The sequence below is a fragment of the Giraffa tippelskirchi genome, chromosome 10, assembly GCF_054371585.1.
Source record: "Giraffa tippelskirchi isolate mGirTip1 chromosome 10, T2T-mGirTip1v1.2.pri, whole genome shotgun sequence".
Classification (NCBI taxonomy): Eukaryota; Metazoa; Chordata; class Mammalia; order Artiodactyla; family Giraffidae; genus Giraffa; species Giraffa tippelskirchi.
The window spans coordinates 114,396,306-114,412,747 of NC_137284.1; the positions used below are offsets into that span (position 1 = coordinate 114,396,306).

Consider the following 16,442-nt stretch of genomic DNA (forward strand, 5'->3'; position numbering starts at 1 on the left):
CACCAATGAAGTCCAACAAATTTCTTTCAGTAACTGGCCATTTAGGGTAAATGTTTTCCAACTACAGTGTCATGTGGTTTTTAATAATAAAAATCATACTATGTAATTTAATCAAACTTGAGAATTTAGATTAATTTGCAACTTACACATTTCTTTGTATACATAACCTATTGTTGCACTTGTGTTTTTATTTTTGTTACTTTGTTTTTTTTTACAGTTGTATTTATTTATCTGTTTTTGACTGTGCTGAGTCTTCATTGCTGCTCTCTAGTTGTGGTGCATGGCCTTCTCCTTGCATGCTGTTCTCTTGTTGTGGAGCATGGGCTCTCGGGCATGAAGGCTTCAGTAGTTGTGGCATGAGGGCTCAGGAGTTGGAATTCCTGGGCTCTAGAACACAGGCTCAATAGTTGTGGCCAGTGGGCTTAGCTGCTTCTTGGCATGTGGGATCTTCCTGAATTAAACTCATGTCTCTTGCACTGTCAGGTGTATTCTTTACCACTGAGCCACCAGAGAAGCCCTGGGGGTTCTTTTAACATACCATTTGCTAGCTTGTGTTATAGCAGTATAAGAACAATGATTATTTTAGTCCTTCTGTAATATGTATAGTCTAGCTTCAAGTACTTTGATAGAAGTGGGGGGTTATAGTTTGGGGAAATGATAAAAAATAGAAAACATATTTTTACACTCAATATTGTGTGTTTGGAGATATAAAGTATTGTTGTTCGGTCACTCAGTTGTATCTGACTCTTTGTGACTTGAGCTTGCTCAAATTCATGTCCATTGAGTCGGTGATGCCATACAACCATCTCATCCTCTGTTGTCCCCTTCTCTTCTTGCCTTCAATCTTTCCCAGTAACAGGGTCTTTTCCAATGAGTCGGCTCTTCACATAAGGTGGGCAAATATTGGAGCTTTGGCATCAGTCCCTCTGATGAATATTCAGAACTGATTTCCTTTAGGATTGACTGGTTGGATCTCCTTGCTGTCCAAGGGACTCTCAAGAGTCTTCTCCAACACCACAATTCAAAAACATCAGTGATTCAGCACTCAGTCTTCTTTCTGGTCCGACTCTCACATCCATACATAGCTACTGGAAAAACCATAGCTTTGACTATACATGCCTTTGTTGGCAAACTGATGTCTCTGATTTTTAATATGCTGTCTAGGTTTGTCATAGCTTTTCTGCCAAGGAGCAAGTGTTTTTTACTATCATGGCTGTAGTCACCATCTACAGTGATTTTGGAGCCCAAGAAAATAGCCTGTCACTGTTTCCATTGTTTCCCCATCTATTTGCCATGAAGTGATGAAACCAGCTGCCATGATCTTTGTGTTTTGAATGTTGAGTTTTAAGCCAGTTTTTTCACTCTCTTCTTTTACCTTCATCAAGAGGCTCTTTAGTTCCTCTTCATTTTCTGCCATAAGGGTGGTGTGGTGTCATCTGCATATCTGAGGTTATTGATATTTCTCCCGGAAATCTTGGTTCTGGCTTGCCCAGCATTTCACATGATGTACTCTGCATATAACTTAAATAAACAGGGTGACAATATACAGCCTTGATATACTCCTTTCCCAATTTTGAACCAGTCCGTTGTTCCATGTCTGGTTCTAACTGTTGCTTCTTGACCTGCCTACAGGTTTCGCAGGAGGCAGGTAAGGTTGCCTGGTATTTCCAGCTCTTTAAAAATTTTCCCCTGTTTGTTGTGATCCACACAGTCAAAGGCTTTAGTGTAGTCAATGAAACAGAAGTCGATGTACTTCTGAAATTCTCTTGTTTTTTCTGTGATCCAAAAGGCATTGGCAGTTTGATCTCTGGTTCCTCTGCCTTTTCTAAATCCAGATTGAACATCTGGGAGTTCTCAGTTCATACACTGTTGAAGCCTAGCTTGGAGAATTTTGAGCATTACTTTGCTAGCACGTGAAATGAGTGTAATTGTATGGTAGTTTGAACATTCTTTGGCATTGCCCTTCTTAGGGATTGGAATGAAAACTGACCTTTTCCAGTCCTGTAACCACTGCTGAGTTTTCCAAATTTGCTGGCATATTGAGTGCAGCAGTATAACAGCATCATCTTTTGGGATTTGAATATATAAGGTATGCTGCTAAGTCGCTTCAGTCGTGTCCAACTCTGTGCGGCCCCGTAGACGGCAGCCCACCAGGCTCCGCCGTCCCTGGGATTCTCCAGGCAAGAACACTGGAGTGGGTTGCCATTTCCTTCTCCGGTGCATGAAAGGGAAAAGTGAAAGTGAAGTTGCTCAGTCGTGTCCGACTCTTAGCAACCCCATGGACTGTAGCCTACCAGGCTCCTCTGTCCATGGGATTTTCCAGGCAAGAGTACTGGAGTGGGGTACCATTGCCTTCTCTGATATAAGGTATACACAGATGTAAAATATTTTTATGATACAAAGACATATATGAATAAAATAAAAACACAGAATGATCGAGAGTCATCTTTTTAAGTTTTATGCCATTGAATGAGAAAATACATCACTATAAAACAAAGTAGGCAAATAAGACTGTAATGAAGTGGGCTATTTAAGAAATATTGCAAAAGTAATAAAACTCAACATTATAAAAAGTTATGCATCTTTAATACAGTAAATTAGCAGTTATTTACACAATTCATGAAGAAGGAAATAGGAAATCTTGGCGGGACAGTGGGGAATTCAAAATGAAGAAAATAAAGTTCTATTTTCAAAAGACTTCTAATCTAGTTAGAAGGAGAAGATAGCCACCTAAAATAAGGCAATCAGCAATGTAAGTTCTAACGAGTCAGCCAATTCAGTCACTCAGTCGTGTCTGACTCTTTGTGACCCCCATGGACTGCAGCACGCCAGGCTTCCCTGTCCATCACCAACTCCTGAAGCTTGCTCAAACTCATATGTCTATCGAGTTGGTGATGCCATCCAACCATTTCATCCTTTGTCATCCCCTTCTCCTCCTGCCTTCATACTTGCCCAGCATCAGGATCTTTCTTTTCCAATGAGTCAGTTCTTTGCATCAGGTGGCCAAAATATTGGAGTTTCAGCTTCAACATCAGTCCTTCCAAGGAACATTCAGGACTGATTCCCTTTAGGAATCTATGCCTTTGGCATAGTCAATAAAGCAGAAGTAGATGTTTTTTCTGGAACTCTCTCGCTTTTTCAATGATCCAATGGATATTGGCCATTTGATCTCTGGTTCCTTTGCCCCTTCTCAATCCAGTTTGAACATCTGGAAGTTATTGGTTCACGTACTATTGAAGCCTGGCTTGGAGAATTTTGAACATTACTTTACTAGCGTGTGAGATGAGTGCAATTGGGCGGTAGTTTTAACATTCTTTGGCCTTGCCTTTCTTTGGGATTGGAAAGAAAACTGACCTTTTCCAGTCCTGTGACCACTGCTGAGTTTTCCAAATTTGCTGGCATATTGAGTGTAGCACTTTCACAGCATCATCTTTTAGGATTTGAAATAGCTCAGCTGGAATCCCATAACCTCCACTAGCTTTGTTCATAGTGATGCTTCCTAAGGCCCACTTGACTTCACATTCCAGGATGTGGCTCTAGGTGAGTGATCACACCATCGTGGTTATCTGGGTCATGAAGATCTTTTTTGTACAGTTCTTCTATGTGTTCTTGCCACCTCATCTTAATATCTTCTGCTTCTGTTAGGTCCATAACATTTCTGTCCTTTATTGTGCTCATCTTTGCATGAAATGTTCCCTTGGTATCTAATTTTCTTGAAGAGATCTCTAGTCTTGCCCCATCTATTGTTTTCCTCTATTTCTTTGCATTGATCGCTGAGGAAAGCTTTCGTATCTCTCCTTGCTATTCTTTGGAATTTTGCATTCAGATGAGTATATCTTTCCTTTTCTTGTTCTCTACATTTAGGGACATATCCTAGCCTACCTTTAATGTTATTGTTGCTTAGTGGATACTTTAAAAACTGTGCAAATGGCAAAAAGTAATTTTCTTCATGTGCCTTTTGCAGCTCAGTGAACTTTGAATTCTGTAGTCTTTAACATAACTTTTAAAAAAGAATTCTTGCTTTGTGTAGTTAGGTATCACTCCCTTCATTTAGCAATATCATCTTTGCCTTTTAAAATATAAGTGCAATAAGGTTTATTGCCTTACGCATATAAATGAATAATCACCTGATGCATCTTTCACATCAGTTTTAATGGATTATTTCAGGGGACATATAGTCCAAGTAGATTATTTTGTTGATATTCTGACTTTTGGGCTAGATTTTGTCAGTATATAGTTATTGTGGTAGGATCTAAGGGTTACTGGGGTGATCATCTTAGAAAAATGGTCACCCACAATCCCCTCTCATCCATGTTGCCACATAACATTGTTTGGGGAAGAATGGATACATGTGTATGTATGGCTGAGTACCTTTGCTGTTCACCTGAAACTATCACAACATTGTTTGTCAATCGGCTATATCTCAATAGAAAATAAAAAGTTTTAAAAAAAGAAGAAACAGAAAAAATGGTCACTATTTTTAGGTTTCAGAAAAGAAAGTTGATTTGTTTCTTCTCCTTTGTATGGATGTGTGTGTGTGTTTTGTGTTTTTTTTTCCCCCATGTGTCAGTCACCAAACTTAGTAGTCTTGCCAGATAAGGAAACTGAGACATAAGGAAGCAACGTGAATTATTTAATATCTAAGCAGTGGTATTCAATGTGTAATCTGCAGACTGGTCTGACTGAGTCTGTGATATGTTTCTCACTGGTCTGCAACAATATAAGTACAGAAACGGAGATTAAGCACTTGGGAATGTTTATAGCATTTTGATATTCCCACATTATCCAAATATGTGATCATTATTTTTTCTAGTAATTCGTATTATGTATAAAATGTATACATGTATGCTGCTGCTGCTGCTGCTAAGTCACTTCAGTCATGTCCGACTCTGTTCGACCCCATAGACGGCAGCCCACCAGGCTCCCCTGTCCACAGGATTCTCCAGTCAAGAATACTGGAGTGGGTTGCCATTTCCTTCTCCACATACATATATACCTACATGTATATACATTTTTTTTAACCTAAGTATTAATTTGTGGTGTTGTAACACACCACAAATTTGGGATGGGGGGAGACTGATCCTTTATCACAGTTAGAAGCATTGAACTAGAGTTAGAGAATTATAGCCATCTCAGTCTCTTCATTTCCTATCCTTCTGATTTTTAGTTACTTTTTTGAAAGTTTTGTATCTTATATCTTTCTCTATATCTTTGTCCATCATCACGGTCATGTTTTAGTTTATATATCAGGTCTATTTTCACTATGGGGAAATTTTAGGGATTCTAATTCTATTTTTCTTTATCTACTTTTAAGCTTCAGTGTCATAATTAAATATTTAATTATATTTTCATTTGAGAGTTCTGAGAGCAGTCTCCAAGTTTGGCTGTCATGAAGCAAAGATGCTGCCTCAAAGCTTTTCATTTGGAATATCTAGTGAAAATGTTAATGTAGATTGGATACCGTCTAGTTCTTTTCCATGCCTAAAAAGCAGAAAAAGATAGTGTAATATTTAAAGACTCTCAGAAAAGTGCTCTTGTGTCAGTTTATTTAAATGTCCTCAAAAGCTCCTCTCACTTTCTAATACCACCAGTAAGCCATGCTATTTTGAACATACCCATCACTTTTTTTTTAACATCAAAGGAAGTTAATAAAAAAATAATATATAATATCAAAAATAGTAAAATATCTTACCATAGGGAAAAAGAAATATACATATATTTCTTTCACTGAATAGGACTTGTGTTGGTGTTGGTATCCTGGGACCTTTGTCATGGGAGAAATGTATGCTATAAACTTCTAATATGCTTACACTAGGACTTCTTTGTAAAATAAAATGTGTCTTTTAAGAAATGAAGAATTGATTTTTTAAAATACAGGTAGTGAAAGAGGGTAAAAATGTTATATATTTTAGATAGAGTGCTACATGGAACAAAAGTTTAATTCAACAGATTTTACAGTTTATTTTGTTAGATTGGGGGATTATTAAGACATGTTCACTGGTTTTCAAATTAGCAGAGGAAAGAGATATAAATACAATTTTGATTCAAGGCAGATTGGTACAATCACTACTGCAGGACATATGGAGAAGGCAATGGCAACCCGCTCCAGTACTCTTGCCTGGAAAATCCCATGGACAGAGGAGCCTGGTAGGCTGCAGTCCATGGGGTCGCTAAGAGTTGGACACGACTGAGCGACTTCACTTTCACTTTTCACTTTCATGCATTAGAGAAGGAAATGGCAACCCACTCCAGTGTTCTTGCCTGGAGAATCCCTGGGACGGCGGAGCCTGGTGGGCTGCTGTCTATGGGGTCACAGAGTCGGACACGGCTGAAGCAACTTAGCAGCAGCAGCAGGACATACACAGGGAGAAAGAGGAAGATAATTATGGTTGGAATGAAGACAATCTTGATAGTGGAGGTGACATTTAAGCCACGTCTGGGAGAATATGAAGGCTTCTGATATATGAAACACAGAGGGAATAGCATTTCAGATTTGTGAAACAACCTGGTAAAGGGATGTATTAGCTAGGACTCTTTCAGTGCATGGTACAGAAAAGAAACCCAGTTGAGACCAGTTTAAGCAAAAAGGAGAAAGGGTAATTGATTGGTTTGCCTATCGAAGGAGGACAGAGTTAGAGTCTTGCTTTGTACTCACCTGGACTCAGGTGAGTGTTCAAATTGCAAGAGTATCCTGCTTTCCTTCCTTTGGCTTTCTTTTATTTATTTATTTTTATTATTTTTTTTTTCAGTTGCAATATTTTTATTTTTATGAAAACTTTGAAAGTTAACTTCCTAAGCCTTTTACATAAGTAAATTTCAAGTTCACAGTCTGTCAATTTTGAACTATAAGGTTCCTTGGCTTTCTTTTCGATGGCTCCCAGCCACTAGCAGCTGCTTAGATATTTTCTACCAGCTTAGCAACTCCAGTGGAGATATCTCTCTGTAGTTGTAGCACAAGTCCTTGGCTTAGGTCATGTGCTTCCTCTGAATAATCACTTTGGTCTGGTCAAGGCAAGTGGGGGCAGGTAAAGGGATGAAGGAGTACTATTCCAGTAGGCCTAAATTAGGGATTGGTGACCTACGGCTCATATGCCAAAACTGGCCTACTGCTATTTTTATAAATAATTTTTTGTTGAAACGCAGTCACACCCATTTGTTTACTTATTATCTATGGCCATTCTTTGCTTCAGTAGCAGCAGTAAATAGTTAAAACAGAGACTGTATATCTCACAAAGCCCAGAATATTTACTGAAAAGGTTTGCCAGCCCTGTGGAGTTGTATACTTATGTAGAAGATCAGTACACCTACACATGAAAGTAGGCTAAGGGATTTGACTCGCGTTTCCCTCTGAAAATAATTCTAGTTCTATCCTAATACAAAGACAATTGGGTAGTTTAGGACCAACTTACTGCTTCTTTGGGTCACTAGTTGTCATATTTAACAAAGGTATTAATGTATAAAGAACGTAGATAATGGGTTGTTGTTGTTTAGTTGCTCCGTTGTATCTAACTGTTTGCAACCCCGCGGACTGTAGCCTGCCCAGCTCCTCTGTCCATGGGATTCTCCAGGCAAGAATGCTGGAGTGGGTAGCCATTCCCTTCTCCAGGGGATCTTCCCCATCCAGGGATCAAACCTAGGTCTCATCCATTGCAAGCAGATGCTGTATCTTCCTTTTAAAATTTAATATATCCTGGAAGTCTCTCCATATTAGTACTTTGAAAGTGAAAGTGTCTGTCATTCAGTCGTGTCTGACTCTTTGTAACCCCATGGACTGTAGCCCACCAGGTTCCTCTGCCTATGGAATTCTTCAGGCAAGCGTATTGGATTGGGTAGCCATTCCCTTCTCCAGGGGATCTTCCCAACCCAGGGATCGAACCAATGTCCCCTACTTGGCACATGGATCCTTTACCACGACCCACCAGGGAAGCCCATAAAGAATGTATCAGAAGACAAATAAAAATTTGGTTTGTTGTGAGGAGGGCAGCTGAAAGTAGAAAAGAGAGACAGGAGTGTATACCTTCTGGGAAGTACATGCCTGGGAAGGACCTGACTAGAGGCTTGTTGGTCACTTTGATGATGGAGGAAAGGGACAAGGGAGAGAAAGTACTCAGAGGCAGTATGGGGAAGAACCAACATTTCATTGTTAGACCTGAGGTGAATCCTGACATTTACATTCTTTTCTCAAGGACATATAATAATGCCATCTATAAAGATGAAGTCTGTTAAACTTGAAGGAGTATTGAGAAATTTATTCAAAGAAATGTAAGAGAGAGTTTGAGATATGGGATAGAGATATGGAGACTCATTGATTTATTTGCCTAAACATGTTGAATGTCACGAGAAAGATAAGACTTGCCTGAGATTGTAGAAAGAGATAGATTAGGAGGCTCAGAATAGAGTCATCTGCCCCAAGTTTTCTCCCCAGTAAACCAGAAAAATTGTTGCTTTTGCTTCTAAACATATGCTCTTAATTTACAGAATGTTAGAACTCATTAATTACTTTCATTCCTTCATGTGATTATATAGATATGAGGATACATTTTATCTTGAGTTTTCTTTGCCATTCATTTGAATCCTGGTATGTTTTAGGCTTTTCTTTTCTCTTTATTTTTATTGTCTAATTATATTTCTCCTTGTAATTAAGGAACCATATTTATTAACTATGTTTTGCCTTGGCAGCCTAAACAGTGTTAAGCATTATTCAAGGTAGATGAGATATATTTCTAGTATTAGAAAACTAAATTTTGAAGGCTTTAAAGAGGATAAAAATGTATACTTCATCGTATCAAGGATTAAAATTGTATTGAAGTGCACTGACTATACTATCACATGTATTTGGGTTCAATCCTAGTTTCACATTGACTTTAGAAAAATTATTTTTGCTCTAAGCCTTGGTTTCTTGGTTTATAAAAATAGGGACAGTTGTAGTATCTCACAGGATTGTTGTAAGGATGAGTACCTGGAACATAGGAATTTCCCACTGTTGTTGTTGTTCAGTTGCTCAGTCGTGTCCAACTCTTTACTACCCCGTTGACTGCAGCATACGAGGCTTCCCTGTCCTTCACCATCTCCTAGAGTTTGCTCAAACTCATGTCCATTGAGTCAGTGATGACAGCCATCCATCTCACTGTCTGTTGCCCCCTTCTTCTCTTGCCCTCAGTCTTTCCAGCTTCAGGGTCTTTTCCAATGAATCATTCTTCGCATCAGGTGGCCCAAGTATTGGAGCTTCAGATTCCCATTGTTAGCTCTTGGCTACTGTAATGTCACAAGATGACCAAGTGATTAGATGAATAACTTTGTTTTAGTATGTATTTTCTCTGGGAATTTTCTTTTCCATTATAGTTTATTATGAGATACTGATATAGTTCCCTGTGCTATACAGTAAGACCTTGTTGTTTATCTATTTTACACCTAATAGTAGTTTGTATCTGAAAATCCCACAGTCCTAATTTAACCCTCCTTTCCTTTCCCCTTTGGTAATCATAAGTTTTTCTTTGTCTTTGAGTCTATTTCTGTTTTGTAAATGAGTTCATTTTTATTATTTTTTAGATTACACATATAAATGATCTCATGTGATATTTGTCTTTCTCTCTTTCTTACTTCACATAGTATGATAATCTTGATAATCTCTAGGTTCATTTATGTTGCTTCAGATGGCATTATTTCATTTTTTTTATGGCCAAGTAATATTATATATGTATACACACACACACATATATATATATACAAATATATATATATATACACACACACACACACCACATCTTTATCCATTCATCGGTTGATGGACTTTTAGTTTGCTTCCATGTCTTGGCTATTGTATTAAATAGTGCTACTATGAACATTGAGAGGAGAAGGCAATGGCACCCCACTCCAGTACTCTTGCCTGGAAAAGCCCGTGGATGGAGGAGCCTGGTAGGCTGCAGTCCAAGGGGTCACTAAGAGTCGGACACGACTGAGCGACTTCACTTTCGCTTTTCCCTTTCATGCACTGGAGAAGGAAATGGCAGCCCACTCCAGTATTCCTGCCTGAAGAATCTCAGGGACGGCGGAGCCTGGTGGGCTGCCATCTGTGGGGTCGCACAGAGTCGGACACGACTGAAGTGACTTAGCAATGAACATTGAGATGCATGTTTCTTTTCTAATTTCTCTGGAAGTTTTCTTAATTGATGGGTAACTGGCACATAACATCATAGTAGTTTCAGGAGTACAACTTAATGACTTGCTGTTTATATTGTGAAATTCTCTGGAATTTTAACTCATCTTTGAATTAAAATTTGATAGTTTAATTATGTTAGATGATATTTCATTGATCGTGTTGTGTTGTTCAATAGCTAAAAAATGAGTAGATAACTCTAAGACTGTCTTAATAATTTAGTATTCAACTTTTAAAAATAAATATGGCAGGCATTTTAATGTCACTTGTTACAACCTGTGTTAAATTTCAGTGATCCATTTCTTTTTTATTTGAGTGAAATTGCATTTAGCTTCCTATTTTCAGACAATAGGAAAGTAATGAAACAGTGGCATATGAATTTGATCAAAATAAACCTTGACCTTGAGAACCATTAACTGGATTATTTTGTCAGACAGATGCCAGTGCAATCAAACTGTAGATTCTTTTGATATTCCAAATGGCTCCTTCTTTGGCTTGATATTTGCATACTTGATGGCCAAAAAAACATAGATACATTGGTTACTACAAAGTAAAACTAAGACCAAATTTTATAAATAAAATTACATTTTAAATGTACTAGGAGGTAACTTTTAAGAATACCTGTTAGTGGATCCTATTTTGTAAGTGGATAAATAATATTTTTGTGACAGTTGTCCTCTATTTTTAAAATCATCTTATTAGATATTTAAAAAAAAATAAACCTGTATCATATAGCTACCTTTCATAATTAAATACAATTAAAGTTGAAATAATGTCATCTTGAACTGTATCAACTGGAATTGATACTGATATTTGTGAAGTTATCCTTTGGGTGATAAAAATATATGAAATAAAAGTTAGTGTTGCTATTATATGTAAAATATTTGGATTTTATTTACTAGTAACTTCTTTAGTTTAAAACTTTTTCAGAAATTTCTTGCTCTTGCTATTTATTGAGCTTTTATATAATGTCTCTCATCATGAACTGTTTTTTCTATTGACTTTTTTTTACTAACTTTGAAATACATTTTAATGTATTTTTATGAATCTTTAACGGTATAGGAACCCATTGACCTGTGTAAGTACAGACACTTCTGTGAACTAGCTGTATTCCTCTGAGGCTATATAAACATTGCTAGTCTGTTATTTAGTACAGAAATATGAAGGTTGGACAGCTATTTATTCCAAAATTATATCAATGGAATGTGTCCTCAGAAGTTGAAATGGTGATGTCCATTTTAAGTTTTGTAATGATATTTCAAACAAGCTATTGGAAGTATATATACACAAGTTTAGTTAGATAGGAAACTTCAATTAGGTATAGTTTAGGTAGGGCTTGTCCTTTGAGATTAATTTTTCTATCACTGTGGCTGTTAGTGCCCACAACAGGGATTCAAATAGTGCATTGGGCAACTCATGTTAGCAATTCATTCCCTATCCTTCTGCAATGTGCTAGAAAATGTATTAGAAAAGGTTTCAGTGAACATTGGTCAAATTAGTGTGTACCTGTGATTTGACTACTCCTTTTCTAGAAGCTGTGTAAATTCAGTCCTTGCTTTTATACTTACAAGCTAACTAACCAAAAAGTGTTTTTGCTTTATCAAATTTATTTATTAATGAAATCTAATTGATCTGTCACCTATTGGGTTTTGAGACTAAATCCAAAGGCCATCTACCTATGCCATTGCTAATATATATTAAATGAATCAACACATATTTATATTATAAAATTGTATATCTTAGGATTTAAAATATCAATACTCAATTTTTTATTTTTACTGTTTTAATATTCTTAGTTTTCTTATCTTTTTTTTTTTGACTTACTCAAGCTGGAGTAATACAAAGCAGCTGTATATATTAGGTGATGAAAGGCCAAGGCAAGATAGTAATAAAAAAGCAAAAAAGCTCTCTCAGCGTAAGCTTTGCCAGACGTTACTGAGTGTATAACTGTCTTACATTTCAAAAGTATGACTTAACTGAGTAATTGCATAAATTGACAAGGTACATTATCTTTTTCCTGTCATGATTTGACTTTGAACATGTCTTGAGATGTTACTGTTTCTTTAGCATTCTTTAGATATCACAAAGTGGGAAGTACTTTTTTTGGGTGTGTATGAAATACACAAAATTATTTTGTAAATAATTTTTTACAAAACACGTAAGTCAGTTATTTAGTCATGAGACAGTCATATGTCACCATTATCCATAATTCTGTTTTTGGAAAACATACAGAATTTTAACAGATGTTATCATTGAATGTAACACAAAATAAAAAAATAGAAAAAATAGCCTTATTTTTCACAACAAAGCTGTAACTAAAATACTTTAGTGTTTGTTGTCTGTGGATCAGGTTATCGGTGTACTTTTCTAGGGTCTATGATGAAAATCTGAGATTATCTTTTACTTTTTACTATAAATTAGTTTATCATTCCCAACTAAGATTGAGATTCTGTAAACTTTTGAACAGTTCACTGGTTTGGTATTTAGAATCTGTTGTTAGGATATGATAGGAAGGATGTGGTGAGTTAGTGGTAATTGATTTATCCCCATCATGCTGAACCTCCCGCTCTTCTTCCACTTTGTCCTCCCTTGGGCAATAATCACAGGGTCGAGCTGCCAATCTGTAGACTTAATTTTTTCCAGCAGTACCATCTGGCTCCTTGGCACCAGAAGTTATATTGGTTCTTTGTGGTTGCTGCTGAATTCGTCATATTGCTAGACAGCTGATAGGGTGTTTCATGCTATTTGATCCTAATTTTCTTTTAACTAATTATTGATTTTTATTTGGAGAATCTTCTTTAGCCATTTCGTAGAGCATGGAAAAATTTTATTGAGAAGAGAATGCACCTAAGCAAATATTATATGTGTAAGCCTTGAGTCTCTCCTGTCTGTATTGTATTCTATCTAGTTCTTCAGTGGCCCTCCCTTTCAAGAGAGATTAATTTAAACTTAATTGTGGAGGTTTTCTGTTTCATTCAAAGCCTTGTATCTCTGGTTAAAAATTACTTGAATGTGTATTGAAAATCTTGTTATGATTGCCATCATTTCCTAATAATGAATATTTAGAAATCCCTATCAGTGGCATAAATAACCTTCTAACATCCAGCGATGCTTTATCCTCTTTTTTAAAAATGGCCGTTTATGTACATTTTGTGTATATTTTGGTAGATGAGATAGTTTTACTGCATCCAGTGATGCTTTATCCTCTTTTTAAAAAATGGCCATTTAGGTACATTTTGTATATTTTGGTAGATGAGGTAGTTTTACTCTCATTTCTAACAGTATCCATAAATGATTTTTTAAAATAGTATTGAAAGCACATTTGAGTTTCAATAATTAAAAAAAAATTGCCTAAGCACACATTTCCATACACTGAAACTGTTTTTTCATATTACATAGTAAACTAAACATTTTTGATGAAGGCAAAGAATTATCTGACCTATTTGTTTCTGATGTAAAGACCATAAACAAAAATTACTGCTGAAACTCTTAAAGAATCTGCATATAAAGCAGTTCATTTTGACAAGTATTTACTGTATTGTATTAGATTGCATTCATTTTTAATGGTACGAGATATGTTTTAGAGAGTTTTTAAAGGTGTCCATTCATATAAAAATGTTTCTTCTGAGTTTAAACTTGTAATTAGATATTATGTAATCTATGTTGGTTACAATAATTACAGAATGCTAACATGTGAGAAGTATTTACTTCACATTCTTACTGCTGATGGTATGTGGGTATTTATAAAGTTCTTAAATAGTGATTCAGCTGGGATTATTGTAACACCAACGTAGGTGGAAGTCTACTAACTGAAAATTGGACTTTGCAGAACATTTTCATTTTATGTTAGAGAAAATGTACAGCTAAATTGCTGTAATTTGGTCATGTAATATTAAATCCAGTTGTTTATAATTGTTTCAGTTTAAAGTATATAGAGAAAAAGAGCAATAAATGTCACTCTGTAAAAAGAACTTAATCAGATGTCAGTGAAATGATTCATGTGCTAACTGGAATAGTTAACATGCATCTTATTCTACCATCTAGCAGGAGGAGGTGGGCTATAGAAAAATGAATTCTTCACTAAATTATTTACAACAATTATATCAAATTTTAATAACTTCAGCTAAGAAGACATATATATGATTCATGTTCTCACAATCACCTACATTAGAGATTAATTGTCTTTCTTCAAACAAAAATGTACTCTTATAAATGTTTTTAATTGTTCAATCATGATCAATTTTCTTTATAGAGTAGCATTATTTGATCAGTTTTTAGCTATAATGTAATGTGAAGCTAAAATATTGCAGCTAATCTGTTGTCACAAATGCCAGCTCATTAGAATTTGCCCCTAATATCAAAAAATGCCCTGAATTGTTTGTTGGCTTTATCTTAACTCAAATATGTAAAGGGGACAGTGAAGCATTTTTCTTTGGAATCACAGGGAGTTCAGTGACCTTTCTGTGGCAAATTATGTAGAAAGAAAATATTTATATTCATTTAAAATAACCTCCGTGAAGAAATAGTCTCATTACCCTGTTTGATCAATTTCTTGTAGCCTGAGCTGTAGCATGCTGCTATTGCCATTGGTTGATGGAATACACTGAGTAGTGGCTAATGGTGATGGTGCTCATCAGGAAGGGTTCAGCCAGCGGTCAGCAACAAATAATTCAAGACTGTTTCTAAGTTTGTGGCTGGTGGAATTTGCTTCTTGCCCCAAGCCAGCGGCATTGCTGAGCTGGGCTATTTGATTAGAAGAGAGGCATATTTGCTTCTTAGCAACTGCACATTTGCGCAACCCATAGTCCTCTACTGCCTCCAAAGGTTTTCCTTTTGTGATGGTAGAATAATACTTTATTGTTGATTGACGGACAAAAGAGATTCTAATACAAGGCAAGCTCGTAGCCATTTTTGTTGTTGATGGCTTTAAAAATTTTCACCTGCATATAACATTTTTGAATAAGTATAGAATAGATTGTATGCATAGTATAAATAAGCATGGAAAACCCCAATGTGTTAGAATTTTAATATGCATATTAGCATGGAGGTTTGCACAGCATGAGTACAATTGGATACTGTTACCTTTTTTTTGCCCAGCAGGTTCAATGATAGGAAATCCATTCTGACCCTAATATATGTATTTACATATATCTGTACTCTGGGTGTTTATATATTCCAAATACAATTAATGCTACAGAAAAATTGAACAAATAATGTTGAAAGATAAATTGTTAGTAGAGTTTTGAAGGCTTTGTAAAATTTAAAAACAAGTGTTTATAAAAGGTTAGAAGTCAAATTTAAAATTTAATAAAATATAAGTATAGAATTTGGAATGTATTTCTCATAGCAATGAATCTGCAGAACAAAATGTGTCTTTAAGAGTAAACAAAGGTATTTATGAACCAGCAGTTAAGAAACAAGTGAGACAAGATAAATTTGGGAAGGGAAATCTGAGTTTTATGATCCTGGGAAACCAGGACCAGAAAATCTTTTTTTTTAAAACATGATTTTTCTCATTCAAACTATATAGTTAGGACTTAAGTTTCAGTATTTTAAAGAGGATGATATAAAAGGTGACATGACCTTAGATGATGTTAATTTTACTCTTGCATTGTTTTTTGATAATTAAAAAAATACCTATATACCTTAAAGAAATAACGCAAAAAACATTTGAGCCTATATATTTTGACATGCACAGTTTAAATCCATTATCTTGTATAAATTGTTGACATAATTCATGGTAAAATGAAAATACATATGTAAGATTATTATAAGGTTAACATTTTAAGGTTAACATAAGATTATATTCTGTGATATGTTTAGAACATATTAGTTTTTTCCAATTTAAGGTTCTGTTTTTGTCTCCTAAGGTTCTTGACAGATATGAAAACTTCTGTAGTTTAAAATGAGCAACAAAAAAGTGCATTGGTGTGAAAATTTTCAGTTAACAAATCTTGATTTTGGGATTTAGGGAAAGTTAAAGCAAGTGCAGACATTAACATTTACATTAAGTGTATATGGGTAAATACTCTGATTTCCCAATAAAAGGACCTGAGGGCATATCAGTATGCATAATATGACCATCACTGTATTTACTTACTAATAAATAGCCACTTTAGTGGCAAACTAGAGCCCCAAAAAGAGAAAGGAATGAGGCTAAAGAATTTGATATTGCAAAGCAGTAATATGCCCCATCATATGAAGCAGCTGTCCCTTTGCTATTTCAGTTAACATCTTTGAAACAATTTCTTTAAAAACAAATTGGAGCTCTAGGAGGAAATGGAAA

General features: G+C 35.7%; 1 protein-coding gene across 1 annotated transcript in view; it reads left to right on the top strand.

The window, feature by feature from the left end:
* Positions 1 to 16,442, top strand: part of SKAP2 (src kinase associated phosphoprotein 2) — a 169,156-nt gene that overhangs the window by 23,687 nt on the left and 129,027 nt on the right. The gene's annotated exons all lie outside the window — the stretch shown is intronic.